The sequence below is a fragment of the Aethalodelphis obliquidens genome, unplaced genomic scaffold, assembly GCF_003676395.1.
Source record: "Aethalodelphis obliquidens isolate GAN/ISIS:26980383/991018 unplaced genomic scaffold, ASM367639v1 scaffold2, whole genome shotgun sequence".
In the NCBI taxonomy this organism is placed as follows: Eukaryota; Metazoa; Chordata; class Mammalia; order Artiodactyla; family Delphinidae; genus Aethalodelphis; species Aethalodelphis obliquidens.
This window is the reverse complement of record NW_020837946.1, coordinates 28,424,554-28,451,942: the sequence shown is the minus strand read 5'-3', so window position 1 is coordinate 28,451,942 and position 27,389 is coordinate 28,424,554. Positions and strand designations below refer to the sequence as shown.

The 27,389-nt window shown below is 43.1% G+C and overlaps 1 protein-coding gene and 1 long non-coding RNA gene across 9 annotated transcripts in view; one reads left to right on the top strand and one right to left on the bottom strand.

Annotated features, from left to right (window-relative positions):
• Positions 1 to 26,586, bottom strand: part of LOC113629046 (uncharacterized) — a 301,835-nt gene extending 275,249 nt beyond the window's left edge. Inside the window, exons 1-2 of the long non-coding RNA XR_003436346.1 lie at positions 26,343 to 26,586; positions 17,080 to 17,131 (exon numbers count right to left, since the gene is read on the bottom strand). This is a non-coding gene — a long non-coding RNA (uncharacterized LOC113629046). The remainder of the gene's footprint in view (positions 1 to 17,079; positions 17,132 to 26,342) is intronic.
• A 90-nt stretch (positions 26,587 to 26,676) lies between these two features.
• Positions 26,677 to 27,389, top strand: part of CREB1 (cAMP responsive element binding protein 1) — a 57,065-nt gene continuing 56,352 nt past the window's right edge. For 4 of the 8 annotated variants that reach the window (XR_003436291.1, XM_027122902.1, XM_027122891.1 and 1 more), the window contains exon 1: positions 26,708 to 26,914. The gene's annotated coding sequence lies outside the window, so the exon portion shown is untranslated. Of the gene's footprint in view, positions 26,915 to 27,389 lie in introns of all 8 variants that reach the window. The other 4 variants (XM_027122940.1, XM_027122929.1, XM_027122922.1 and 1 more) reach the window with 4 other exon arrangements.

Below are 27,389 nucleotides of genomic sequence, written 5' to 3'. Positions count from 1 at the left end.
AGCTTCCTTCCCTTTCTCGTTTGCTGTGGAAATAGTAACTAGGATACCACACTGGTTAGAATTGTAAGTAAAACGTTAAATAGGCTCCCAGTAAAGCCCTCTCTTACAAGTGAAATGTGTGAGATTTAAGACAAAACCAGAGTGACACTACACACAGCACTGCTCACTCCACTGGATTTTGTGACTGTTTGACATCTATTTGGCTACTTAGAAGCTATTTTTACCTCTTTTCTATTTTTATTCTGAATAGGTTAGTCTGAAATAGTTGTGTTTTGGCAAGATGAAATATTGCTATATTTTTCAAGGTGCCAAAACCTTGAAATGGGATAAAATTTCCTCAGTCCTGGGATTGGAAAAAAGAAAAAAAAAAAGAGGCAAAGCCATGCCCCTTTCAGTGCTTATGGCAACTTGATAAAAAAGCAGGGCTGCAACTTGAATGTGCATTAATAGGAGAAAATGCAAAGGGTGGCTCATCTGTATAGCAAAATACTATGAGCTATGAACTGTGTATACCACATATACGTACACTGATTGGAAAATATGCTCGTTGACGTACTGTTTCGTTTCCACACCAATAGGAAAATGCTTCTCTTTGGTCCCCCAGTCCTGAGATATATTTCGTAAGGCCAGCAGGATCTAGCACTAGCTCACTCGCAGCACTGCCCCACTCAGTAGGGCGCCCTTACATTAGCTGCCCCTCCGTCCCTGCTTCACCCCCCGTCCTTTCTCCTGCTCCCCGCAAGCATCGCCCAAGTCCCTGCACACAGCCTTCGTCTCTCAGGCTTTGCTTCTGAGAGAAGTCAGGTTAAAATAAAAGACATTGTCGAGGGAAACAATGATGCATTGAGCTGCTGCACCCATTTTGCAACCATGAGGGGAAGACCAAGAGAATGCGAGAAACTGACCCAGAACCATGGCACCACTGGGCTACAGAACCATCTACCTCCAGACATCTTGTTCCATGAAAAGAATAAGCCCCTATTAAGTTGCTGATAGTTTGGTTTTCTGTTATTTACAGCCAAAGTACTTCTTGGGAGTATTTTACTTAGAGGCGAAGGCAGAGGGATGAGCTCTCTGTGTGGAGAAGCCAGGGGAGGTTGGTAATGAGAGCTCCAGCTAGTAGAGAATTCTGGTCTGAGAGAAGCAGAGACAAAGACAGAGGGAGTGTGTCCTGTGGTTTAGAGTCTTCTGCCAGTGAATTCCTCTTTTTGACTGAAATATTTGATGTAGAGTTTCTATCACTTGCAAACAAAAGTCCTGCCTAATTTAAGTGTGAGCTTACTCTTGTTTTACAAAAAATGTGCGTATGTGTGTATGAGTGTACGTTCATCTAAGCACGGAAAAATATGAATGCATGTACTGAATGGCTACCAGCAGTTATTTCTGGGGAGAAGTGGAATAGAGGGGAGTCAGAAGGACATATGTATCATTTTTACTTTATAAACTTCTTAATGTTTAAACTTGTTATAACCAGCTTGTATCATTTTTGTACTTTTAAAAGACTAAAAGCTGCAGAAACTCTGAGATAATGTGTGTGTTGTCTGATGCTGTTGAGTTTGAGGTGTGTGGCGGTTGAAAACTAACACACGAGTCATCGCAAACCTGAGAACCACTGCTTACAAACCACCCAACAAACCTCAGTCAGACAACCACAAATCCCAAGGCCCGAATAAAAGCAGTAATAAGCGCTGAGTGAAGAACTAATGCTGGGAAGTTGTATCCAGTCGGCCTGTGACCATGGCCCCTACCCTCCTAAACATATAGTTTCCATTATTTTTCCTAAAATCCAACCCAATAAGCCCACAATCTAAGTTACAAACAAACAAACATAAAGGTGTGCTTGCTATGCAAACGCAGCTGCAAAGCAAGCTCATCCCTTTACCCTGCCCAATGCATTTCTAGACAGAAAAATCCAGCCACAGCTTCAAGAGTCAATGTAAATAGCCTGGAGCGCTAAGGAAGATGGGAAGTGTGCTGGGCCAACCTAAGCACACAGGCTGATGGGATGGAGCCAGGACCAGAGGGGATGGGGTCGTGGGAAACGGATACAGCTGGCTCAGCCATACGAGCCACTTGGTAGATGGACCAAAGCAGAAAAGCACAGGGACACAACATTCTCAGAGTGGAGATGGTGTCAGCAAGTGGAGCATTGACAGCAAAGAGAAACGCAGGTGAATGATGCCAGCAGGACCCCAAGTGGTGGCTGAAGGATGCCAGCAGCAGAACACAGGGAGAGGACCAGCAAGACCCCGTGTAGGCTGGGGGTTGGGAGGCAGCAGCTGATGACAGATGAGACCTGGAATTCCAGGGAGGGATACTGAGGCAGAAATTCAGGGGTATGAACAGTAAGAGCTACATACGCATACTTACTGCATGCTAGGTGCTTTAAACTCTTATTTCACTTAATTCTTCCAAATACCTTATGAAGGAAAACTTTTACCATCTCCATTTTTGAGATGAAGAAATTAAGGTTGACAGAAGATTTGTGATTTGCTCAAAGTTGCACAGCTAGTGTATTAGTCAGCTCGGGCTGTTGTAACAGAATACCACAGATTGGGTGATGTTAAGAACAGAAATTTATTTTCTCAGCCTTCTGGAGTCTCAAAGTCCAAGATCAAGGTGCTGGCAAGGTTGATTTCTGGTGAAGCCTCTTTTCCTGGCTTGCAGATTGCTGCCTTCCTGCTGTGTCCTCACATGGCCTTTAATTCGGTACACACGCAGAGAGAGAGATCTCTGGTTTATCTTCCTCATCTTATGAAGACACAGTCCTATCAGGTGAGGGCCCCACCCTATGACTTCATTTAACCTTAATTACCTTCTTAGAGGCCCCATCTCCAAATACAGTCACACTGAGAGTTAGGGCCTCAACAAGGAATTTGGGGGTTGGGGGAGAGTGGGGGGAGGACACAATTCAGTCCATAAGAGCTAGTTAGTAGCAAATACAGACAGTATGGCTCCAGAGCCTAATACTCTTTCTGTATTTTTATATTTTATTGAGGTATAACTTAAAGATTATAGTTCAATGAGTTTTGAAAAAATGCATACATTCATATGCCCCACATTCCTAGCAAGAACTCTACTGTACATCTTAACCATTACACTCTACCAGACTATTTTATGACAGGAGGTGCTGCTACTGGTAGATTTCATGGCAGCCAGGAGTCATCCCTGGCACTGAAGACACAAGGTCCACACGCAGCAAGACTTGATTCTGAACTCCCTTCCACACACATCCACATGGGACTCCCTGCCCAGGCTAGCCCTCACCCTCTGCTGCTCTGCTCTGGATTCCAGGAGATTGACCCTTGGCGAGCCATGTTTCCCAGGGTATTTCTCCCCCTCCCTCTCTGCATAGGGCAGTGTCTCTGGCATCTCCTCTGTGGCTCCAACTCCCACCAGACAGTCCCACAGTGGTTTTCTACCAGATGACCCTCTGCCTCCTGCACTTTGGTAAAAGAGCACTTCTTCCCTGTTGAGTTCCAGTTCAGAAGTATCAGTGGCTTCCTGCTGTTGCTATTCTTTGAGTTATCTCGCCATCCATTGTTCGGCTTCTCAGCTCTTCCATCTCCTGTATAAACAGTTACCTGCATTACATTCCCCAATTCAAATACTCAGCATGGTTTCTATTTTCCTGGTAACACTTTTATAGTACACTGCTATAGTTCCTACTTGTCAGGACTGGCTCAGAAACTGGGGCAGTTCTAGGCATTGGATGGAGCCCATGCACAGAGGCTGGAAGGTGGAGGACTCATCAGCAGAGATTTCTCCAAGAGGATACCAGAGATTGTATTTTTGTTCTCTACTTGTTGACATCTTGTTGGTCTATCTTGTTAGCAAATTAGCACTTCCCTCCAATACATTTCTTGCCCATGGCTCACCTGTTTTTCAGGTGGACCTTTGCAAGCTGTCAAGACTAGAGATGCTTTTATCACATGGTTCTTCAGCTACTGTCATGACACTAAGCTACTAATTGGATGTGTCAAACTGTCACATATTTTCCAAAAAAAAAAGTGCTTGTCTCTATGAAGTGGTTGGGGAAACAGTGACTTCGGAGTGCAAAATGGGATACTCCAACGTCGAGAAGCCTTCAACAGCCTGTGGGTATCCCCTGGGATCCTGCCAACCAGCTGGGGTGTGGGGAAGGAAGCCTTTGCAGAGGCTTAAGAGAGGAAAAATGTCTGGTCAGCTCTAGTTCCAGTTTACAACAGGCTCTGGCTAACTGTAAAATCCATACTGAGTAGATCCCCAGGACTACCACAGAAGGACACCCATCTCTAGTTTGGCTGACAAACTAAGTCTTGGCTTTCAAGAGCCTTTGGCTTTAGGAGGGAAAACCAGGAGGCAGACTGCACCCACTGGCTCACTGCCCTGCATCCAGGGACTTCTCCAGAGCTGCAATAACTCTGAGTCACGTCTCCTTTCCTCAGCTCACACCACCTCACTGGCAGGCTGATGGCCTTTCCTGATGGCAGGAGTAGAAGCCCCGCTGTCAGGGGGTGAAAGGCAACCAGACAGTTCCCACTTCTCCTTCACTCTCTCTACGTGATAAATCACTTCAGCCAGCACTGTCGCAAAAGGACCTGGCAGCGAATGGGAGAAATGTAACCCAAAAAAAGAAGAAAAGGAAGAAAGAATCCTGTTAGTCACAGAGCTTTTCATCTGAACCACAGAACAGGCTCTTGCTTTCTGTGGGAATAATAAAATCACAGTCCCGCACTATATTAGCTCCTCAAACAAAAGCAGCTCCCTAGAATGTAACTCATCAGGGCTTCTGAGCTGGATTTAGTTTTCGCTGGGTAAAGGCAAAGGTTAAAATGAAAGACCCTTAAGAAAATCAGAGGTAAATAAGCTTGCTATCCAAACAAGGAAAACACAGGCTGCAGGGCAGCTCCGCCCTGCGGTCAATTCAACACCTGGCAAACAAACAGCATGGTCTCCGCCCAAGCTGGACTTTTCCCACAGTGGACTGGCAGCTTCAGAGGTCCAACAGAATGCCAGGCTGTCTCTCCGACCTGGGAAAATAGGGTGAGAAGGAAGGGCTGGAACAGATACCTCGTTCCAAAGAAAAAGCACAACAGCTAAAAGTTATTATTAGAGAAGGACCTCAGAGCAGGCGGCTGGAGTTATTTTCAGGGTAAAGAAATATTCTTTGTGGAGAAGTGTTTAGGGAAAAAACACAAATAGTGCGTGAATATCACATTATAGGAACAAAATATTCTCTCTAAAATAAAGAGCTGGTATGGAATCAGTTGTTTTAACATCACATAAGCCCAGTGCATGCCACCTCAGCAGCAGGCGTGTGGCTCAGTACCCCATCTTACCATTCTTCATCCTTCCCTTCCCCATGTCACCTAGCTCCTGCTTCAGCAACCCCTTCCTCCAAAGGCATCCAGGACTCTCAGAATTCTCTGAGAAGACTGTTCCTCTAAATTATTCATAGTACAGTGCTACTGACTTCCTATCCTCCCCTTCCCAGAAGTATCTGCTATGTAAGAATCCAGTGAAAATGAGCAATGCTTGGAACAAATAATGAATCACTCCTTGGAAAATTTCAGGAACTTGTAGAGATTTCACAGGGGGATGAATGTCTCTTACCCATGTCCTAAATGATACTACGTATAAATATACTATAAACTTGACCTCTTTTAGAGTATGAATTCCTGTTATACGGGTATGAGAACATTATTTTTAAGATACTGACTTTCAAAAGTTGAGATCACTACTTTCAGTCAAAATAGCCATGGACCCAGCAATCCCACTACTGGGCATATACCCAGAGAAAACCATAATTCAAAAAGACACAGGCACCCCAATGTTCATTGCAGCACTATTTACAATAGCCAGGTCATGGAAGCAACCTAAATGCCCATTGACAGACGAATGGATAAAGAAGATGTGGTACATACATACAATGGAATAGTACTCAGCCATTAAAAGGAACGAAATTGGGTCATTTGTAGAGACATGGATGGACATAGAGACTGTCATACAGAGTGAAGTAAGTCAGAAAGAGAAAAACAAATATCGTATTCACACATATGTGTGGAACCTAGAAAAATGGTACAGATGTACTGGTTTGCAGGGCAGAAATAGAGACACAGATGTAGAGAACAAATGTATGGATACCGAGGGGGGAAGTGGGGGGGGGTGTGATGATTGCGATTGACATATATACACTAATATGTATAAAATAGATAACTAATAAGAACCTGCTGTATAAATTCAAAACTTAAGAAAAAAATTTTTAAAAAAAGAGCCATGGGTCTAAAGGCCAGCAGAAAAATATTTGTGAATTTATTTACAACTTGTGTTCTCTTCCTCGTGTGTGAACTTTTAGGTCGATAAAGGTATGGTAAAGTGTTTTCAATAACCAAAAAATCCCTTCTAAACTCCTGTTTAATCTTGTCATACTTCTTTTCTACCAGTGCACAAAAATATTTTGGAAATGTCTTATCCACATTATACTCTGGTCCTGGTAGGGGTAAAACACAATGGTTGACAGGTCTATGTCCATATTTACAATTGTTAGGGATTCCTGCTGTAATATCGACATTCTCAGCCCTGACTACGGTAGACTATTGCTAGAGACAGACACAATAATTCCCCTCAACTGCATGCTCGTTTTCAATGTGACTCCGCTACTCCTTCCATCAATAAGTGGAGTCTATTTCCTCTCCCTTTGAATCTGGGCTGGCTTTGTGACTTGCTTGACTCACAGACTCACAGAATTTGGCAGAAGGGACTCAGTGTGATTTCTAGGCATCCTCGTGGAGCCCCAAGCCTCCAGGTAAGGAAGTCCAAGCTGTACTGCTAGACAGAGTCTCTTAGAGGAGCCCCATGGTGCCCAGCTGACAGCCATCCCCAGACATGTGAGTGAGGCCCTGTTGCATCCTCCAGCCCGAGTCATGACCAGCCAACACATGTAGAGCAGAGGCAAGCCTTTTCCACTGAGTCCTGCTCAAATTGCAGGCCTATAGAATCATAAGCGAATTTCTGCTTTAAGCTGCTGTGTTTTGGGGTAATTTGTTACCTACCAGTAGATAACCAAAATACTGACCTTATACAAAAATGACTGAATTGTGTACAGCTACCCAGATTTGGTACACCAGAGATGAAATACTTGGCCTCAGAAAGCATCATCTGTCTCAATACAAAAATGTAAATGATCAAAGTCCAAATTATGCTCCGGATCAGAGACCACTCTCCCAATATCCATGCTCCGCTTCTTCTACAGCAGTGGCCCTCAAAGTGTGGTCCTGGACCAGCAGTATCAACAACACATGAGAACTTGTTAGAAATGCAGATTCTTGGCCTCCTTCTGAAAGAGAAACTCTGGGGGTGGGGCCCAGCAAGCTGTATTTCAACAAGTCTTACAGGTTGAGTCTGATGCACGCTGAAGTTTGAGAACCACTGTTCTATGGCAGTAACACTTCTGATGCTTAACTGGTATACCTGGCCACCTGGATAAAGACTAGGTAAGGAGGCTAGGTAAGGCCACGACTAAGTTCTGACCAGCAAAAAGTAAGCAGAAATGGGAAAGTGGGTGTTCCCTTCTCTGCCTCTTTCACCTTCATGCTAGTTGGAATTCAGATATGATGGCTGCAGCCCTGGAAAATATCTTAGATCATGAAGTGATCCTGGGAAATGAATCCATGCGCAGGAGAGAAACAATATGGAAGGAGCCCAGGACCCTGATACTATGCAGCTGCCACATTAGTTCTAGACTGATTCCCTGACTTCCTGAACATGAGAGAGAAATTCCTATCTTAAGCTTCTGTTTTTAAAGTTTTCTGCCCCTCACAGTTAAATCTGCTCCTAACTAATATATAATTCGAATAAAGTAGTCCCCCTTCCCCTCACCAGCTGAGATGTTCTTTAATATAAGAATATTTTTTCTTCACTTGTCACAAGTTATTCTTTAGATTGTTCAATTTTTTAGTTGCCTATTAGCTGTCTCCTTATTTGACTAGAAGCTCCGTGAGGGCAGTTTTGCTTTGTTCATCATTGAATCCCCAGCATCCAACACACTTCTACCCTCACAACAGGGACTTGGTGAATATTTACTGAATCAAATGGAGAGATAAAAGAATGGATGTAGGAAAACCACATTTTTTTCCAGAGAGTCTTTAAGCACTGATAAAATGACCAAGCCTCAAATAATCTTTCTTTTACGTCCAGCAAAACTATCTCCCCATCACATCCTACCTCTGTTCCACAACATAATCTAAATATGAAGCAACAATAACAATAACTAACACTTTTACATACCTTAAAATGCACCAAAGACAAATTCCAATAGAGGAGCATCCTACAATATAATACCTGAAGTACCTGAATATACTAAAGTACCTTTAGTACTCCTAAAACCTGTCAAAATCATCAAAAACAGGAAAGTCTGAGAAACTGTCACAGGGAACGTAAGAAGACCCAACCAGTAAATGTGACCTAGTATCCTGGATGGGATCCTGGAACAGAAAAGGACATTAGGTAAATGAGACTAAGGAAATCTGAATAAACTACAGACTTTAATTAATAATAAGATGTCAGTATTGGCTCGATAATTGTAACAAATATACCACACTGATGTAAGATGTTAATAATAGGGAAACCAGGCTTGGGATGGGGTGAGGGGAGGAGATGTAGGTATATATTCTCTGTACTATCTGCTCACTTCTGTAAATCTAAACTGTTCTAAAAAATAAAGTCTATTAATAAAAGAAATATGCCAAAGACTTACATATATTAACTCTTATTACGTATATTAGTTCTCATGAAGACTCAGATGGGAAGTATGATGAGCCCTATTTTACAGGTACAAAAGAGTACATTAAGTTCAGTTTCCCCAAGTCCCTAAGGCTTAGAGTATATGTTTCTTCTGGATCAAAATATATTTGATTCAGTCTTTCAAATAACGTATATTGATTACTGTGTGCCACCCAGAGACTGAGCTTAGGTGATTCTATGAAGAGAGTCAAAATTAGGAAGGGAGAAAGAGCTTTGTATCTGTCTACTGAAATTTAAAGGGCACAAGCAAACATTCTAAAGCGTGCACAACTCTAAAGTGTGTTATATTTGCATGTTGACAGCACATATACTCCTCCAACAGCTAGAAACAACTGAGCTTGACATCTAATTATCAAGAATAATTATTTAAATATGAAGCCACTAGCTGGCATAAATTTTTAAGAACACATAAGTCATACATCAGAAATTACAAAGCTGATTGAGAGTGAATTTGTATCTTACCCCATGTACCAAAATAGATAAGGCTCTATCTCTGAGGACAATCCCTGGTCTATGCTGAAAGAACACCTCAAATGAGAAAAATCTCTATGTCACTGCATTCCTTTCTAAAGACTGTAAACTTCCTTAACTACTATTTTGGTTAGCAGAACCCTAACACTTTCATTACTGATTACTCTGTTGATCAAAACAAAGATCTGGCACCTCGATTGATCTAATTCCTGACCCATGCAGTCTGACCATGAAATGTTATCCATGCTCACTATGATAACGTGGTACACTGAGATGAAAATAAGCTTTGTTGAAATTTTTTTGCAAAATGTATTACCTATGGGGATTGACTTTCATGCCTGGAACTGTAATCAACAGGTAGAGTCCAATCTAAATATCCACCTGAAACAATACCTAAAGGAGTATTTTGCATCTGTAACTTCATTGTTTCTCATGATTCCTTTAGCTGCCTCATTGTATTTATCCTTAAAAGTTCAGCTGAGGCATTAGGTCCTTCACAAAGTTTTAGCCTGCTCATTGTGGGCCATGGCACCTTGCATGGACCTCAGTAATAGGATTTATCACCATTCAGTAAAATTCAACAAGCATTGAATGAATGCAGATGAGGTACCATTCTGAGCACCTGGGAAACATCAGTGAACAAATCAAAGTTGCCTACCCTTGTGAGGAGAAATAGATGATACATAAACTATAATACGTAAGTAAATTTTATAGTATGTTATAATGATAAGTGCTATGGAAAAAGAAAACATGGAGTGGGTTAAGGGATCTGGGGTGGACTAGGATACAGAGGAAGGTTCAGGTTATTAATTAGGGTGGCAAGGTAGGCTTCTGTGAGAACAGGAGATTTGAGCGAAGACTCAAAGGAAGTGAGGGAATTATCTCTGTAGATCCCAAAAGAGGAGGCTTCCAGGTAGGGGCAAGAATTAGAGCAAAAACCCTCAGGCAGTTATATGCTTGGTGAGTTTGAGAAAAAGCCTGGAGGCCAGTGAGTCTGGAGCAAAATGCCCCAGAAGGGAGTAGGAGGGGAAGAGAGAAGTGAAGCAGGGAGCATCAATCATGGGGGTTTTGGGGGCCATTACAAACACTGGCTTTTACTCTATGTGAAATGGTGAGCTATTGCTGGGTTTTGAGTAGTGGAGAGACATGATCTGACTTATTTTGCAAGATTCATTCAGGCCATTATGTGGAGAATAAAATTGTAATGGAGCCAAGACAGAAGCAGAAAAACCTATTAGGAGGTAATTATAAGTGAGAGAGGATGATGCCCCAGGCCAGAGAAGTAATGTAGAGAGGGGTAAATGAGACCCAGAGTTTGGATTTAGCATCATGGTAAAACAGAGGTGGGGCATAACAAACAGAGGAGAGCCAAAGATGACTCCAGGGATTTTGTCCTGAGCAACTACTACAATGGAGGTGTCATGAACTAACGTGGGAAGACCATGCTTCCATGGAATTCACGAAAGAATAGGAATTTGGTTGTTATCTGAAAATGTGCTGTTGATACTTTCTGGTAAGACGGAATAAGCACAAGAAGAGTGGGTGTCAGTGGTTTGAAAGAAAATCTGGGATTCAGCAGAGGGGCACATTTTAGAAGTGCTCCATTTCAAATTCCCAATACTTGATATCACAGACAACATTGTGAGGAAAAACACAGAAATTAATGTCTCTGAGTCTTAAAGTGATTCTGAAGAATTAGACTCTGAACATGAAAAAGTTATAGAAATACCTCAAATAATTTATTTACATTTACCTTTTCATGTATGACCTGAGAATAAAATATTATTTTAAAAATCCATCTAGATAGACCTAAATTTCAAGAAATAGAAAATAATTTTGGTGATAAGAAATCACCATGTAACAGTTTAACGGGGAGTGTTTTTCTTAGTGACACAAAAAATATCTTTTAATTGGATACAATGAAATATTATGATAAAAATAACTAATATTTACTAGCCACAATGAGCCAGCGACAGTGCTAAGTGCTATATATGGAAATTTTTATTTCACTTCTCACAACAATCCTATGAAGTAGCTACCAATTTCACCCCGTTTAAGAGAAAGCTCAAAATAGTGAAGAAAACTTACGTGTCTTCTGTATGTCCCATATGATCTTTGTGCTTTGCTGTTTTTTTCCCCTTGGAAAAAATATTATCAGCCTCTTATTTAATAATTCCTCACCTTTAAGAATTTTAAGAATGAAATCTTTAGCATGGGTCTTCCACACATGCTCCACATGTTACCCCAAGCATGGCTGCTCTCTCTGCTACACATAGACCTCTAATTCCAGTCTTTTCTGTCCTGGGTTTTATGTTTTGGGTTTTGTTTGGTTCCCTCTGATCAGGTCAAAAAACAGGCATAGAAGGAGGTGCAGGGCTAAAGGGATGAGTAAAATTTTGTCCCTGGGCTTGAGGCACTTACAGTCTAAAGGGTGACAATACATGAATGGGTGATTTACTTCCTTTCACGTGCCAGGTGCCCTGCCTCTGTGTGTGCAGCAAGCTCTGACAGTGAAGCTACAACTTAGGGCAAGCCCTAACAGAAAGAAAGAGAGGGTGTTTTCTCAACTCCTTTGGCTTCACGCTGTATTACGGGTAATTCCAATAAACATTCCTGGGCTGCAGTGAGCCACTCAGGGAGTGTTTTGATTATAGCTCTCTCATACCTTGTATCACGTAGGCCACAAGAGCATACGCTGTTTGTTTAACCTTGGACTAAAGATGACACACTAGGTTATACAAAAGTCCTGAAAATGATTCAGTTCCGGCTTCCCAGAAAAAATACGAGAAACTCTGACACACAATTACAAAAGCATTCTACTGGTTGGGCTCAAAATCCACAGTTACAAAAACCATTTAGCAATGTACCATAGAACAGATGTTAGTGACATTTACAGAGTATTAGACAATAATATATTAAACAGTAACATTTGCAGATTCATTATATGAATCTACACAGGGTAACTGTACTGGAAGGTAGGGAGTGGGGGGAAAAGGGATGTAGTCCATCCTGGAAAAGGATCAGTCTAGTTAGGGAGACTCTGTGAACCTAGAATAAGAACCAGGGCTGTAAGCACACCAAATTCTAGTAAATTAAATTCCGTTTCACTGATGTTTATAACCCTCATTCATAGTTTGAGAATACATGTACTAAGGGATCTCTTAAGAGGATCTCAGAACTGTGACAGTATCTGCTCAAACCAATGGATTACGATGAAACAAAGTTTTTCTTCCTGATCTACAAATGCAAGACCCTAATGATATAAAATCTGCTTGTGCAAAGAGGCATGAGCAAGTGCATCCTCTAAATTCAGTTGGCAAGAAGATATTTCCTGGGAAGAAGTAACACTGTCGTTAATGCAGTTTACAGAAACATAGACCAAATCACTGTCATTTTTGACAGGTCCCTTAAAAAAAAGTGTGTCAAATACTAAAATATAAGAATTTAGCTGACAGGACTAGATTCTTTGCTAAGAACTGTCTACACAAAGAAGGGACACTGGCAATCATGACACTGAGATTTTTAAGGGTTCTTATTCTCATCTGCAGCCTTGGGATGTATACAGATGAAAAGATTTATTCTCTCCTTCCCCACCATCCTTACATATTCAAACAAGTAACTTCTTTCTAAATTCCTTGCAGAAGGAGGGGGGTAAAAGTCTAGCTGGGAGGAACTTTTGAAAATAGACAGTGTCCCTTCCCCCACTCCATCTTTGGATGCTGATGGAAATGTACTGTGTGTGAAAAAGATAGAAAACTTGAGAATCACTCATTAAGTATCTGAACACAAAAATCAGATACCTTGATGCAGTCTTAGGAGATACAGTAACTCCTACCTCACAAGCGAACCTCCAATAGCCTTTCACTATGCAGAGATGGGATGCTTCTTAGAGTGCAGTTTGAACCCCTGTATCCTGTACCTGAGTTAGGAGTAGCAATTCCTGTTAGGGTATGAATCAGCTGCGTTGTTTTCCAGTGTCACCAAGGCAACATACATGACTGAACCACAACTAATACAGAGATCAGAAAAGTTTTATCAAGGTGAACATCAGCATTAAGATTGATAGAATTAATGACCACTTCATTCTTTTTATCCATGTATTGAAAGAAATGTTACTCTTCTGGAGAAGAAATGTGCTCTGGTACTTCTGAAGTACATCCTATGATAAATTATATTTTACTTCAGCACAGTAAGCATCAGTTTTTAAGCCCCAAAAGACATTTAGTGTGGATGTTTTCCTTGCTTTCTTTGAATAAGCATCAGGTAGCAAAGGCATAAATCCTGAAGGGAAAGGACCTAAGAACCTAGTAAGACAGTTAAAAAGGCAAGAGAAACCCTATCTTTTTATGTTATTATTACTAATGCCTTAGATATTTGACTATTAACACTAGTATGAGAGTACTGCAGTCAAAACTGCAGAATTTGGATAGGACTGCAAAAAAGAAAGCAGTTGTCCTTAGAAAGTCAAATGTCTCCACCTTCTCGGGGTTACTAATGCTGTTTCCCATGGTTTCTTGGAAAATACCACTGTTTTCTCTGGTCTCTTTCCAGGTGCTTTATTGAGAGAGTAAGATGAAGGAAGAGGAAAATATCATAAACAACTTTATTGTGGAAGGAGGCAGATGGGTAACAAACTATTCCCAACTACAGTCTGCAAAGGACCATCTTAATCACACACATATCCACAAACACAGGACACATACATCCCGGAAGCACACACAAACACATCAAAGTAAAGCTAAATTTCCATCCATTTAAAAAATAATTCAAATTTATATTAAATTATTATATTACATATTTCTTTAGATCTCACTTCATACAAAAAAAGCCGATGAGAAAACAGCAGTCTCCTACCCCAACTCTGTCTTCCAGTGCCTTCTCAGAGTGGCAGCTATCTAACAATCAAACCTGTCGGAAAAGCTGTTAATGCCAATCTCCCCTCCCCCCAGTCTGACCTTCCTCCTGGGGCTCTCTTCTTCTCACAGCTGCTGACCTGGGTATTCCCTCTGCCTCCTTCTATGCAGGGGTTCCCTTTGAGAAAGACTGTACTACTGTTTGAAATATTTGCAGCTCCTGCCTTGGGGTCGATTATATCAATATGTGCCCCATTGATGTCAGGCTTGGTTATGACTTGTGAGGTTCCATCCTATGGAAGGATTTGACATTTTTGCCTTGTTAAACTCAGAAGTGACCATGTGACTTGTTTGGCCAATGACATGTGACATTCCAAGGTGGAAGCTTAAGAGATCTATCATCTCTTTTCCCTCCGCCACAAGACTAGCAATTTCCCAGATAAAGGATGCTCCATCGGGCTGGGTCCCATTATGAAGGTGACAAGGAGCAGAACTACACGATGGACACATTGGGTGAAAAGAAAGAAACCTGTATTGTAAGCCATGGAGAGTTCGGTGTTGTTTGTTACTGCAACATAGCCTAAGCTGACAGGTAACACTCTTGATTCCTAGATCTTCTTGTTTTGGTTTTACCACCTCATTTTGGTAATGCGTATCTTCTAGTAGTTTCCTGAGAAAGTGTTCATGACAAGAAAGATCTAATATGTCTGAAGATAATAGAATACTGAATTTGAAATAATTTTCCCACAGAATCACAAAGCATTAAGACATTGTCTTCTAGTTTCCAATGATGCTGTTGAGAAGACCACTGTTGTTTTTATTTCTAGTCCTTTGTATGTACCTTCATCCCCTGCCAGAGGCTTTTAATAGGTTGTGGTCGTGTGCTCTGATATGGGCCTTTTTCAAGAGAGTTGAATATCTTTTTCAATCTTAATTCTCATGTTTTTCAAATCTAGGAAAGAATCTTCAATATTTATTCCCCTTAAGATCATCTTTTAAATAAGAATTTAGTTGTATCAAAGTTATACATGCTCAAAGTTTGCAGAGTCAAAGCTCTCTCAATGAATATTTACCGTTCCCCAGAGATAACCACTGTGAATTATTTTAGCTAATTCTTTGGAATTCACCTCCACGTCTCTACACACGTTTTAATTGTGGTAACTTGATATTTCTGTTGTAGGCATTACTTACTGATTTTCACTATGGAAATGAGGGTTTACTATCCTCCTTCTTTGCATGCCCACCACATATGTGCTCCTTTCACTATATATCATAAATTTAATTAGATTAATGAGTATTTACATTATTGGGACCTTGTATTCTAATTAGATTTGAGCCATATGATAACTGTGAATACTTTTCCTCTCCTGCCAAACCTTTTGTTTTCCCTGGAGTTAATAATTGTATTGTTCTCTTCGTTTACTTAGTTTCCTAAGCGCATATCACCGATTCAAAATTCTCTACTACTTGTTTAAATCTCATCTCAATACATTCATACATATCAGACTTTCTGTTTGGTGGTTAGTTGGTTTCTCTCTTTCATGCAGAACAATTTCCTTAAATTCACAGGAGTACCCCCAAATGGAGGTCCTTTCTCCGCATTTCTCAAGATAGAAGGATTGAATACATTTTAGTTAGCAGTTTGTTCGCTGGATTTATAACTTTTAAATATTTGGACAAATGTTCTGTAGGCCTCTCTTGGTACTCTTTTCCCAGGCTCTGCAAATGGGATAAAGCAGGCATGGCCTCTAATTCCTGAACCCTTCTGGATTTCTGTCAGGCAAATTGGCTTCCTTCTCACCGGTCTCTCTTCTGCACTTAGGTACCAGCTTCTCCCACTCTGCCAAGTCAGCTACCCTTCCTCCATCTATCCTGTCTTCTAAGCATGTGCTGAATTCTCTCAACTGCCATTGTCTGCTTTTCTGTTCTTTTTGTCCTTGAGGGCTTGTATAAGTACCTTATTGCTACTGTAACAAATTGCCCCAAACCTACTGTCTTAAAAAGACACAAATTTATTATCTTATAGTTCTGGAGATCTGAAGCCCAAAATCAGTCTCAGTGGGCTAAAATCAAGGTGCTGGCCAGGCCGCATTCCTCGAGGAAACTCTAAGGGAGAATCTGTTTGTCTTTTCTAGTTCCTACAAGATGTCTGCATTTCTTGGCTAGTGATCCCATCCTCTATCATCAAAGCCAGCAGCTGAGCATCTTCCAATTTCTCTCTCTCTGACTCTAACTCTCCTGTCTCCCTCTTTCCTTTATAAGCAGCTTTGTGATTACATTGGGCCCACTCACATAATCCAGGATAATCTTCGCAGCTCAAAATCCTTAACTTAATTACGCCTGCAAAGCCCTTTTTTTCAAGTAAGATAACACATTCATAGGTTCCAGGAACTAATACATGAGTATTTATGAGAGGACCATTATTCTATCTATCATAAGGGTTTATACTTTCCTTCCTCCTTTACTGTGGGGTGCCAGGAATAAGCAAAGCAAAAAGTATGTGTTCAATCACCTTGTTTGATCAGGAGCCCAAGTAGTATGTGTCCTGTTTCCAATTCCTGGGATTCTTCTCATATCTTTTTCTCAAATAGATAATAATAATAGTATAGGAATAATAATAGAAATAACCAAATATCACTAAAGCCCTTAATCCATACGTGAGATTAGGACAGGCCCCAGAAATGTTTTCATAAACCCTGAGTGCCACTGTTTGGGAGAGAATTTGGCAGAGTGGAAATGGGAAGAAAATAAATAAAATTGGAAAACAAAACAAAGGAGTGGGGAAAAATTTTTTGAAGGAGGTGCTTATAAGATTATCAAATATGCTTGTCGCTCAGTAATATGGGTGCTAACCAAAGACTAGTAGACAAGAATCAGAGATAGGAACAGAAAGGCAACATCACATATGAAAAAAAGGAAGCTAAATTTAGAATTGGAAGTTCTAAATTCAAACCCCAATTCTCAAACTTACAGTCTGATCTTGCACAAGTCAATCAGGTATCTTGGCTGTGTAGCTGAAGAAGCTGAAACCCAAAGAAATTGTCTTAATTTAAATTAGCAGACATATATGAAAGACCTCAGAGAGACATCTGCTACATTACAGTTGAACGTTAGTTGAATCTGAAGTAGAAACAGTCACTAATTGAAAACTAGCATTATGGCATAAGAAATGCTAACATAAAAACCCAGCAGCTGGAAGGCAGACTGAAAGAAAATTATCTTTCGCATTTCTAAAAAGATGGACTAGTCTGGCCATAAGAAAATTCACCTTAATGCATGGGTATGATTGCAGATATTCTATAGAAATATCACTTTTATTCATTAAAAAAACATTTTATTGAACTCCTCCAACGTGCCAAGCGCCATGCTAGGTATTAAGGATATAGCAATGAATAAGGCAGATGCAATCTCTGCCCTCACCGAAGTTACAGTCTAGCACAGAACTAGTCATTTAAACAAATAATGACAAGTAGTGTGATAGGTACTTTTTAAAAAAATTTTTTCCTCCACATTTGTTACTTTTTTTTTTTTTTTTGGCCATGCCATGTGGCATGCAGGATCTTAGTTCCCTGACCAGGTATTGAACACTTGCCCCCTACATTGGGAGCACGGAGTCCTAACCACTGGACTGCCAGGGAAGTGCCAACATTTTTTTAATTTATTTTTTTGGCTGCGCTGCACAGCATGTGGAATCTTAGCTCCCCGACCAGCGATCGAACCCTTGCCCCGTGCAGTGGAACCACGGAGTCTTAACCACTGGACTGCCAGGGAAGTCCCAAGTGTGATGGGTGCTTTGACAGAAACAAAAATATGGAATTCAGGCACCTAAATCAGACTAGAGTGTTGGTTTGGGGTAGGGAGTTAGGTAGGGTACTCAGAGTTCATGACACACCCTTCAGAGCTCAGCTAAAGACTAGGAATTAGTGAAGCAAAAATGAAAGGGGGTGGCTAGGCAGAGTGTTTCAAGGAGCCTACTCATTCGCTAGGAAGAGTGACAAGGTATCGTGGAAGCTTTTTAGCCTAATTCTTGTATCATGCATGAAAATGGCGATAGAACTGACATGAGAAGAAAGTGCTTGTGTTACAATGATGCTTTCAGAATGACAGACTCACATCGATGGAATTATAATTTGCTTTCTTCTCAAAGCAAATTCCCTCTCCCACTTTTCATTCTACAACCAGGCAGTAGAGCACAGTGGCTAAGAGCGCAGGCTCTGGAGCCAGGCTGCCTGTCTGGGTTCACATTCTGACTCTGCCACTTGCTAGCTCTAAGACCTCGGAGACGTTTATCTCATCACCCCTCCATGCTTCAGCTTACTCATCTATAAAATGTTCCTAATGTTAATATTTTCCTCATTGAGTTATTATGGGGATTAAGTTAGTTAATAAATCAAAAGTGTTTAAAACAGTGCCTGGCACAAAGTAAGAGCTCAATAAATCTTCACTTGTTGCTGCTACCAGTTTTATTTGCCAACCACTGGCCTTTTGTAAATTTCCAAGAGGATAAGAGGCCATCTGACTTTGTTTACATGGCACTGCTTTCAGTCACAAGGAAGACAAGAATGCAGCAGTACTAGTAGCTAACCACCTGGTCCTCAGAATAGAAATAAGAAGCAACCAGAATCTTCCCGATCAGTTCTGACTCTGAGACATGGGAAGATCAGAAAGCTTCAAAGGGGTCTTCAACTCTTTCAAGTTCTATAGAACTGAGACAGAGATGGCAGAGAGCGTGGCCATGATGAAATCAAGCCCCACAAGAAGGCAAAACTTTGGTGGACCCACCATGATTCAGGCTGCAATACAGAAACAATATTTATAGATGCATACAGAGATGATCAAACTGAGAGAGACCTGTTTACACAAACCAATGCCAGGAGATTAAGTCCAGAATTTCAACTTCGTTCACGCAACAAACATTTGAGTGCCAGCTATGTACAAGACACTGTTCTAGATGTTAAGAATATAGCAGTGAAAAAAGAGACAAAAGTACCTGCAAACACAATAAATGAGCTAAGTAGATAACATACCAGAAAGTGACAGGTGCTATGGAGGAAAACTAAGTAGCAAAAGGAGATACGCAGAGCAAAAGATCAAAGAGAGAGGTGGGGTGTAGGGTGAACAGTTTTCATCAGGGTAGTAAGGGAAGGCCTCACAGAAATGCGGACGTTTGAGCAAAGACCTGAGGAGATGAAGAGGACGTGGAAACGTCTGGAAAGAGCATCCCGAGCAGAGAGAACAGCAAATGCAAAGTCCCTGAGGGGAGTGGGTCCAAAGTGTTTGAGGAACAGCAAGATGGTCAACAGGCCTCTGAGCAGAGAAAGGTAGGGTAGGAAGAGCAGAAAGTAAAATCAGAGAGGAAATGGGGTCTTGTAGGCCTAACTGTAAGAATCACAGCTTTTTCTGAGTGAGATGGGGAGCTACTGGATAGTTTTGAACAGAATCATGGTGTGGTCAGCTTTAAAGTTTAAAAGGATCACTCTGGCTGCTGGGCTGAGAAAGGAATGAAGTTAAGGGTGGCTGATGTAGAATCCTAATCAAAGGTAACAGCGGCTTGGACCAAGCTGGTATCAGTGGAGATTGGAAGAGCGGTCACATATTTTGAAGAGATAACAACAGGATTTGATGACAGATTGGATGTGGGGTGTAAAAGAGCTGCTGAGTCGCCCTCAGCAATGGGAATGATGGAGGTGCCATTAACTGAGATAGAGAAGGTTGTAGGCAGAGAAGGTTTCTGAGGGGAGGCGAGATCTGGAGTTTGGTTTTGGGTTTAATAAAATGGACAGGTCTATTAAATACCCAAGTAGAGATACGGAGTTTCTTGGATATACAAGGCTGAATCTGAGACTAGGGAGTTGTGAGCTTATTTATCATATCCAATGCCATAAGAATGAATGAGACACTGAGGGAGAGAGTATAGTAACAGAAGAGGTCCAAGGACAGAGACCTGGGACACCCCAATATTGAGAGGTCAGTGAACAAAGGAGATTGAGAATAATGACCAGGAGTGCACGATGAAAATCAGGAGAGTGAAGTGCCCTGTAACACTGAAGAAACAAGTGTAACAAGTGAAGAAAGTGTTACAGGGAGGAAGTTGCGATCAACTGTGTCAAGTGCTGCTAAGTGAGACCACTGAGAACAGGCCATTGGATTAAGAAATGTGGAGAGCAGTTTTGGTGGAATGCTGAGGGCAAGAGCTAGCTGGAGTGGATTTAACAGAAAATGAGAGAAAAGAAATTGGGACAGTAAATATATAACTCTTTCAGAGATACTTACTGTAAAGAGAGCAAAAAAATGGGACAGTAGCTAGAGGAGAAAGTAGAAATGGAGAGTTTTGTTGTTGAAGATTAATTTTAAGAAGCAACATATTAATTTACATAGGGAACTATAACTGGTAAACAGAACAGAAATAGATGTAACAGATCAGTGCTTTCTCCTCTCTGTTGGAAAACTATTGGGAAAGTACAATTAAAGTCACAGGATTACTTCATGCGTGCTGACAACAGCTCCACCTTGCGCTCTTTCCAATTATGAAGACTCTCAAGCATCCATCTACACTGCAGGGGAAGAACTGCTAAGGAGATCAGATGTTTGAATCACTTGGGCAGGGTCCCTTGACCAGTGCTGGAAAAACTCTAACCATTCATTCTTTCTTTCATTCAAGAAACATTACTGAGCACCTATTGTATGTCAGTTACTAGGGATGCAAGTTCAACAAAACACAACTTTGCCTTTAGGGAGCTCATGGTTCAATAAAGGATGCAGACAAACAAATGAATAGTTCCCATGTAATGTTAAAAGAGGTATGAGTACATATAAGGGACAAAAGTTGAATTAAATAGTTAACTGTTTAGTATGGGGACATTTGGGTCATTCCTTTTTTTTTTTTTTTTTTTTGCTGTTATAGAGAGGTGTTTGGGATTTCAATTGTTTCCAGGAATTCTTATTGATAACTGTTACATCAAGATTATAGGAAATCTTACCAAATAAGAAGGAGAACTATTATATTCCTGCTCATTACAAAAGCAACCAAGAAAATAAATCTGAATAGTATGAACCACCTGAACACAGGCAAGTTGGGAATTCATTCAACAAACATATATTGAGCACCTATTATATGTCAGGGCATGGTTCCAAGTGTTTGAGATACATCAGTAAACAAAAGAAAGATAATGCTTTTCAGAACGTGTATTTTAGCAAGGGAGCCAGTCAACAATAAACATAAATAGTAGTAAAACAGGGTTTCCCTGGTGGCTCAGTGGTTAAGAATCCGCCTGCCAATGCAGGGGACACGGGTTCGAGGCCTGGTCCAGGAAGATCCCACATGCCGCGGAGCAACTAAGCCTGTGCGCCACAACTACTGAGCCTGCGCTCTAGAGCTCGTGAGCCACAACTACTGAGCCCACGCGCCACAACTACTGAGCCCACGTGCCACAACTACTGAAGCCTGCACACCTAGAGCCCGTGCTCCACAACAAGAGAAGCCACTGCAATGAGAAGCCTGCCCACCGCAACGAAGAGTAGCCCCTGCTCACCGCAACCAGAGAAAGCCTGCGTGCAGCAACGAAGACCCATCGTAGCCAAAAAATAAATAAATTTATAAAAAAAAAAAAAAGTAGTAAAACAGACAGTATATTTGAAGGTAATAAGTGCCATAAGAAAAAATAGGGGTGATTGAGGTGGGTGTCAAATTGTAATTTTAAGTAGTATTGTCAAGGCCTCAGTGAGAAAGTGACATTTCAGCAAAGACCTGAAGGAGGTGAGAGAGTTAGCTCTCTTGATATTTGGAAAAAGAGCATTTTAAGCACTGAAACAGCCCCCAGGTGCTAAGGCAGAAGAGTGGCTGGTGTACGGCAACGGAAGTAGGGGGAAGTTCTTAAGAAGCAATTGCAGTAATCTAGGTAAGAGATGAAAGTATTACACATCCAGCTCACTTGCAGTGGAGGTGCTAAGTAGTCAGTTTTTGGATATATTTTGAAGGTACAGCCAATAAAATTTCCTACGGGAATAGATGTGGGATGTGAGAGAAAGGAAGGTATTAAGAGTCATTCCAAGATTTCTAACCTCAGCAATTAAGATGGGAAAGACTGCAGGTGCAGATGTGAGGGGGAAAGTCAGTTCAGTTTTGGACATATTGAGTTTGAGATGTCTATTAGACACCTCTGTATCACCTAGGATCCTCTTGGCCTCCTTGCCTGTAGGGTCTTCTACCACTTATTTTGTCTTCATTGCCATGGCCAACCAACCTCAGGCAGTAACCACCCAATAGTGCTTTGCCTTATGCTCAGGCCACACATCTCACACAGGGGTCTGTTTGGTGCCCACATGAAACGGAAGTATGTGTATGTTGCAGAGGAGGGTAGTGTTAGCATCCTCTGACTGAATCTTAACCTCCTGTCCTGACTCACTACTTTTCCCTACCCTCACTTCCCCAAGATTGTACTCCCTAATAAAATAAGAGCACAGAAGACTGCCTCAGATTCTGCTTTCTGGGAGAACCAAGGCTAAGACAACATCCAAGTGGAGGTGTGAGTAGGCAGTTGTTTAAATGAGTCTAAAGTTTGGGAGAGTGATTTGGGAAGATATAATTTTGAGGGTTGTCAGCATGGGCATTGTATTTACAACCATGACGCTAGATGAGGGCACAAAGGAGTGAACAAAAAAGAGAAATGTCAGAAAGAGGAGAAGTTGAAGATTTTATGCTAGTACCTTTGAGAGCAGAAACAATGTTTTATTTACTGCGATAGCCCCAGTTTTGTAGTACATAGCACAAAATAGGTGCTCAACAGGTATTTTTAGAATAAACAAAATAGGTCACCATGGCCTTGGGGTTAGGTAGAAAAACAAATTAAGTCCTGAGAGGTGATGAACTAGAATAGGCAGTGTTCATGGAACTTGAGTTCACAGTGAGGGTGAAAATTAGGTTCAACAGCGGAAGCAAGAGAGAAAAATAACAGGAAAAGGAAGCCGTGGTTAGAGAAAAGCTCTCAGATACCACTTTCTCCTTGAAGCCTTTTATAATCATCTCTTGAGACCTTCCCCCTTTGCCATCTTATCTACCTTATACTATGTCAGCTTATATCCATGTGTTCTTCCCTACTTTCGTCTCCCCAATATTGACCCTGTTTTCCAATTGAAAAATTGAGTCAAAAGTGGGAGTAGCTTTCAAGTCCCAGAGATAAAAACGGATGCTAAAGTTTGACATTTCTAGTTCATTTCTATGGTTTATGGAGATGCCAGAGCACATAACTGGGAGACTACATTTCAAATCTGAAGTATATCCAAAGCATTTAGTAAAATAACTTGCACTTGAATGACTGGATGACTGAATGAGTGAATGAACAAAATTAGGTGAAAACAGAGGCCAGGAGAGCGTAAGTCAAGGAGAAAGTATGACTTAATAACTGTTTGAGGCCCACTGGTCTGAGAGTAGGGCACAAGTGAATAGGAGAAGTGGGCCTGCAGTCCCACTAGCACCTAGGAAGCACCCAGGAAGTCAGCAAAGTAACTAAGGCATGAAGAGGTAGGCCCTAAATGAAGATCAGTGTGAACAGAAAAGAAGAATATACGGAAATTTTTAAATAAAAAATTACTGTATTTGGTGAATGAGAAGCATTGGTTATGAGCAAATAATTCTAATATTTTGATATCATGTATAGGGCCAGGGTAAGAAGAGCAGGAAGATAATAAGCTCAATTTTGCAAATGTATTTGACACAAGGGTGAGATATACAAATAAAGCTAGTAATAGGCAACATTTAAATAGACACTTATTACATGTCACTGTGCCAAGTACACTTTCCATGAATGATCTCATTTAATTACCACAGTAACACTATGATATAGGTGCTATTATCATCTTCTCATTTCACAGATGGGAAAACTGAGGCGCAAGAATGAAAAATATGCCCAAGTCACACAGCTAGTAAGTGGCTGAACCAGGATTTGAACCCCAAAATATTAAGGATTTTTTCCCAGGACCATAGAGATATTCATTATTTGTTCAATATTTACTGAGCACCACTACATTCTAGACATTGTGCTGGGGATGGGAGGAGAGAAATTCTGGTGGTGAACAAGACAGACATGGTCCCTACCTGCACAGACCACACATGGACATTAAACAAATAATTACAAGTATGATGAATCAGAAAAGAATCTCAGGGGAAGGGAATAGCATGTATAAATTCCTTGAGGTGAGAGTTTACAGTAGGGAACAAGAGAAAAGAGCCTGGAAAAAATAAGAAGACTAACATGGCTGGAGTGCAGAGAGCTAGAGGGACTGCTGGGGAGGCTGGGAAGAAGACGAGCCCAGATAATGGAGGGCCTGGCCTTAATGACAAGGACTTAAGATTGTGTTCAGTAAGCAAAGGGAAGGACTGAAGGAATTCAAGCAGGGTAGTGACTTGATCAGATTTGTATTTGTTAAAATTTGCTCTGGCTGCAGTATGGCAAATGGATTGGAATGAGCCAAGAGCAGTTTTGTAGGACCTCGATGGTAGTTAGTGCAGAACTTCAAGCAAGAGATGAATGTAGCTTAGACTAGAGTGGGATGAGAAGCCACAAATCCTATTTTTTTAAGGCAGGTCTAGGTGATTCTGATGTGTGTCGGAGGTGTCTTAGGTTTCTGAACTGAGTAGATGGACAGGCTGTACTTTACTGATCCGAGGTCTACGGGAAGAGGCTTTTGGAGGGAAGAGGTTGAGTTTGACATCAAGTCATCCAGATGAAAGTGTAGCACAGGCAGTTAGAAATATGAATCTAGAGTTCAAAAGCAAGATCTAGGCTTGAGTTTTGAGCTGGACAGTCTTTGGCAAAGGGTATTTGAAGCCACCGGAAAGAGGATGAGACCACCTAGGAAAATGCACATGGTGGGACTCGAGAAGAGGATGAAGCTCAACAGGATTCCAATATTTAACAGTTGGCTAAAGGAGGAGAAGCTGGTTGTTAAAGAACAACCAGAGAGGTAAAAGAAAACAAGAGCAGAGGGCAGAGAATATTTGGATGAGGCTGTGGGCAATGGTGTAAAATGCCAGAATGAGGTCTTGTAAATGAGGCCTGAAGCTTGTCTGTGACAATTCAGAGCTGATTCAGGTGTGTGGTAAGAACAGAAACTAGACTGGAGAGGGCTGAGGAGACTGGGACATGAACGTCCACGGGGTAAGAGACAATCGCGGTTGGAGAGGGATTTAAAGAGAAAAATGTTTTCCAAAAAATGAGAGACTTAAGAATGTTCAAATACTGGACAGAAACGCCGGTTGAGAAGGAAAGGTTGAAAATAACAGAAGGAAAGGGGGATATTCTTCAGCCCAAAGAGAAAGGACAAGGGGATCTACAGGACCAGGCTAGGGAACTCTTTCTTTTTCAACAGTAAGTCAATAAGGGACGGAGCTCTGTTTTGGACCCTCTCGGCTTCCTAAAACATGTTTGCTTTAAGGGACTGAAAGTGAATTACAATAGACATGAAAGCCCGGGAGAGGACTGTCGAGTTCAATAAAAAGGATAATGGTAAAGTCGGTATCGTGTCTCGGGTGACCTCTGAAAGGGCAGTTTCAGTAGCTTCGAGGCAACGGAAGTCACACTGCGGGTTCACAGGGGGAGCGGGTGGTGAAGAAAAGGGTGCAGCCGCTGCAACCCTGTGCTGCAGAAAACGGGCTGTGAAAAGAAACCGACACAGGATGGTGCAAAAAAAAAAAAAAAAAAAAAAAGGCGGGCAGGTGGAGGAGGAAGGTAAGACATTTCGAAAGTGTAGAAGAGCAACCTCGGATAGGGCAGGTCACGGCTCGGAGGCCGAAGATGTGCCCCCCAGGCCTGGCCGTCCTCGCTGTTGTACTGAACCCCGCCAAGGTGACCGGAGTCCCAGAGCCTCCGTCCCCCGAAACAGAACGGCCCCGCCGGCGGGCGCCAGGCTTCTCAGCGGATTCTCGAAGCAGAGCCGCCCAGCCCGCCCAGAGGGGCGGAAGACCCTCCCCACAGGGGCCAACGACGCCCCCGGGCCGCGCCGGCGCAGCGCCGCGGCCTACCGTCCCAGAGTCCAGCCCAGGCCCCAGGCCTCGGGGGCGACCGCAGAGCCGCTGCAGGCCTTCCTCCCCAGCTCGCAGTACTCTCGCACTCAGGCGCGGCCCCGACCCAGTGGCGCGTCTCCCCCGTCCCGGCAGCGTTTGAAACTTCCCGGGGCTGGCGGCGCTCGGGTACCCAGACCCGGCACGCCGCAGCCGCCCTAGAGCCCGCCGCTTACCGCCGCAAGGGCAGCCCGCGCGGGGGTTTCCATCGAGCAGTCGACACCCCTCGGGAATTCCCCACCCCGCCACACACAAACCCTAACTCTTCCTGCAAATTTCCGCCGCCGGTTTTATCCGTCGATAAGCGGCAGGGCGCGGGAGGGAGGAGGGGAGGGGGAGGGGGGGCTTAGATCATTCCTCCCCACCCCTGGCCCCAGACCACCTCCGCCTTCCCTCTCCCCGCGGAAGCCCTCCGCCGTGCCCGAAGGAACTCGAAGGTCTTCGGCAAGTTCCGCCTCCAGCGCTGAGGGCGGGGCCGCTCGAGCTCCTCCGGGCCGAGCTCGGCTGTTTCCGTGCGCGGCCGCTGCGCACTCGGCACTGGGCGGCGCTGGCTGGCTCCCTGGCTGCGAGTCCTCAGTCGGCGGCGGCTGCTGCTGCCTGTGGCCCGGGCGGCTGGGAGAAGCGGAGTGTTGGTGAGTGACGCGGCGGAGGTGTAGTTTGACGCGGTGTGTTACGTGGGGGAGAGAATAAAACTCCAGCGAGATCCGGGCCGCGAACGAAAGCAGTGACGGAGGAGCTTGTACCACCGGTAAGAGGAGCAGGAGGAGGAGGCAGGAGCCGGAGAGAGCCGGGGGGACGGAGGGGGGACGGGGAGGCGCCGGACACCAGCGCTCGGGGCCTTCCCCTCGCAGGAGGGGCCGTGGTAAAGATGGAGCCTCCGCCCGAGCCCCACACCATCGCCGCCGCTCGCAGCGAACAAAGAATAATGGCGGCGGACTGGAGCCAGCGGCGGCCGGGGCGGCAGCGACTCTGCCTGCAGCCAGCGGCGGCGCTCATGGCGGGGGGCGGCGGGCGGGGTGGGAGCCGGCGGCCGGGGGTGTGTGCGGGCGGCCGGCCGCGGCGAGCTGGCGCCCGCGTTCCCGCCGCCGCCGCCGCCGGGCCGAGCGGGGCCCGGCGCGGAGCCGGGAGCCCAGAGCCCGAAGCCACCCCGGGAGAGGCCGCCCGCCGGCCGGGCCCTGCCCGCCCCTGCCCCCCGCTCCGCCCGCCCGGCCCCCGCCGCCCGC